The following is a 3,187-nucleotide window of genomic DNA, read 5'->3' as shown; positions in this document are numbered from 1 at the left end:
GGACAGTGATAACAAATAGCTAGGGAGCTATGTGAAGTTTATAAAGTGAGGGAACTGGAGTCCTGCCCCCTTGCCGGCTCTAGTTGCAGTGCTATTCCACAGGATGGGAGAGAGAGTGCAAGGAAGGGATGTGTATTAAAGTGCCCATCTTTCCCTGAGCTGTTGTTTATTATAAAATTTTGCACACCATCAAGATGTGCATTACTAGATAATGATTAAGTAAACTGTCACGCTTCTAAAGTGACATATTAAGGAGCCATTATGAAAAGTGTTAGAGAAAAATGTTCTTGATATGGAAAGTGTTGACAATATATATGGTTTTAAAAAGCAAGCTGTTTTGGGGTGCCTGGGTGGCTCAGTTGATTAAGCGTCCGACTCTTGATTTCTTCTCAGCTCAGGTCATGATCTCAGTTCATGGGATTGAGCCCCATGTCTGGCTCTGCACTGACAGAGTGGAGCCTGCTTGGGATTCTCTCTCCCCATCTCTCTCTGCTTCTTCCCCACTTGCTCTCTCTCTCTCCAAATAAATAAATAAACATTTAAAAAATAAAAATAAAAAAAGCTGTTTTATATGATGCCTTTTCATATAAAATGACATGTATATAATATGAAAAATAGTGAAGCTGTTCATTCATTTATTCATACCACAAATATTTACTGGGTGCCTTCCACAATTCTAGACATGGGAGAAATAATGGTAGAAAAACAAAAGCCCCAGTTTGATGGAACTTAGATTCTAGGGACAGGATGCAGGAAATAAACAAATGAGCATGTAAATATATAGTACCTCAGATACTAGTACGTGCTATGGAGAAAAATAAAACAGAAGAGAGGGAGTAGGGATTGCCAGGGCAGGAGCTCCTCTGCAGGTAAGCAAGCCTCCCAGTTAACACAGACCTGTTGATGTTTTCTCAGTTTTCCAAATAATCCTGTTTTCTCTTCATAAGTAGAAAAATAAAGTTTTGTTTGTTTGTTTGTTTGTTTGTTTGTTTTAAGAAAATACTAGGTCCTGGGGGCAACTGGCTAGCTCACAGTACAGCATGTGAGTCTTGATCTCTGGGTCTTGAGTTCAAGCCCCACGTTGAGCATGGGACCTACTTAAAATTTAAAAAGTAAATAAATAAAGAAAATACTAGGTCCTGAAAAACATGTCTTCCTAACTTATAGGAGATAAAGTATACAAAAAAGAAAACTAGCTCAGGACCAAAAGCAGAAAAAGAGAGGGAAAAGGAAGAAAAAGCATAGCCCTCCTGTAAATCCTATCCACACTGCATTTCAGAAAATTAAAAATGCAAGCTAGAAAATAACACTATACCCACATATGCATGTGCGCGCACACACACACACACAAATGTAAAAGAATAAACTGGAAAGATTTTCACCAAATCCACAGTTGTGGCAATGGCTGGATGATGGGTAAAGGGGTAGGGGCCAAGGTGTGGAGCAAAAAGACATTTCAGTTTTATTTCTATTTATTTTTCGTTAAAAATCAAAGACTTAAAGAAAATGTGAAAAAAATGTTCAAAATAATAATTTCTGGTGGTGAATATAATGTTTGTCATGTTATTATTTTCTGTGCTCTAAAAAAAAAAAAAATCTCAGCATGTAACACCAAAGCATCATACCTGCTCCTCCTTCACCACACCCTCATCCCATTCCATCTCTTTCCAACTCTCCCTTGGTTTCTTCATACAATGGCATCAAAGCAATCCATGAAATTAAGATTTAAAAATCAGCTTTTTAGCATCATTCACTTGTTTATTTATTCATTAAATATTGTGCACCCACTGCACACCAACAAGATGTTTCTATTGTAATTACATCGCAATGATCAGGTCTTAAAAACCAAATGCCACATTCTATTAAGAAGTTGAGAGTTGAAAACATAAAATTGGTGAGTAAATTTACCAACAGGAAGTGAATTCGGGCAATTCTGTGTAGCGGATAGGATTTTGATGAGATTATGACCTTGTGATAAATCTTAGGTAGATAATAATTTGGGGTATATCTTAGCTGCTAAACCCAAATGCAAGAGCAAAAAATGTGTATACCTTGCTGATGTTTTTCCAAGATTCCTTTCTTCCATTACAGAATTGTTTTGTTTCACAAAGAAAACATAAAATTCCTTCTAGTGTGAATGACAGCAGTAGGGAAAGGAAATGTAAATTTGTCTTTTTTTTTTCAAAACAAATTAAAAATTAGGAGCCAATGAATTTCATAAGGACTGATATGGCAGTGTGCAATCCTACCAGCCCCAGGATCTCTAATCGCCTTCACTGACCTGACTGCAGACTAGAATTTTCCCAGAAGAAAGCAGATAGCATTGTAACTGATGTTCTCAGAACAGCATGGAGCTCAGCAAACAGGAGAATTCTGGTCCAGAAGCAGCTTGTGAAATCACATCCTACCAACCTTCACTAATGGAGGAGAACACCAAGGAAATAATAGCTTTGTGAGGGTCAGATTATAGAAAGAACTACAGCCAGGACAGGGAGCCCATACCTTCTCCAGACTATGAGGACACTTAAATTCTTTCCTGGGTGACTATGTAACCCAATAGCCAAACTGTTCAGCATAATGGAAACCAGGGCTCTCATATAATCAGTTTCTCATCCACTCATCACCCCTTACATCCCTCTCACTCTGTCTATCCCCTACTCTCTCCTTTCTAAACTACTTTTTTTCCCCCATCAAATATATAGTCACAGACTATTGAAAAAGCAGTCTTGTAAATACTCCCTCAAGAGCTTTAGTGTATTGTACAAAGATTAAAAAGTTAAAAGTTAAGCTTTGTGCAGTGGCAGTATTGTAGCCAATGAGGTTTATCCGAGGTGCAATTATTGCTAATTAAAAAAGTTAAAAGTTAAGTGATGTAAGATTTACATAAAAGAATATTCTCAATGAAAAATGGTTCCTCCACTGCTTACGATTTCTACCATTAACGTCAGAGTTAAGGCAGAGTCCCTCTGATGAATTCTCTGTAAGAAATTATGATTGGTTTTTCAATTAAAAAATAATCCTCTTTTTTAAGAAAGCATACTCTGGATCTCCTGGATGACCATTACCTAGTCAAGTACTGCTGTGCAAATTCAGAGCCAGTATTTTTACTGGGATCCACAGTAATATTTTCATTGTCTCGGGCAAGTGAGGAAATGAGCAAGTGTTCAAGAAAGGTAAAAGCCAAATT

General features: G+C 37.2%; 1 pseudogene; it reads left to right on the top strand.

Moving 5' to 3' along the window:
- The first annotated feature begins 2,786 nt into the window (after window positions 1–2,786).
- LOC125161432 (uncharacterized) lies at window positions 2,787–2,914 on the top strand (annotated as a pseudogene).
- Window positions 2,915–3,187: the final 273 nt, after the last annotated feature.

The sequence above is a fragment of the Prionailurus viverrinus genome, chromosome A2 (assembly GCF_022837055.1).
Source record: "Prionailurus viverrinus isolate Anna chromosome A2, UM_Priviv_1.0, whole genome shotgun sequence".
In the NCBI taxonomy this organism is placed as follows: domain Eukaryota; kingdom Metazoa; phylum Chordata; class Mammalia; order Carnivora; family Felidae; genus Prionailurus; species Prionailurus viverrinus.
Note: the sequence above shows the minus strand (reverse complement) of the source record. Positions and strands in the feature narration are given on the sequence as shown.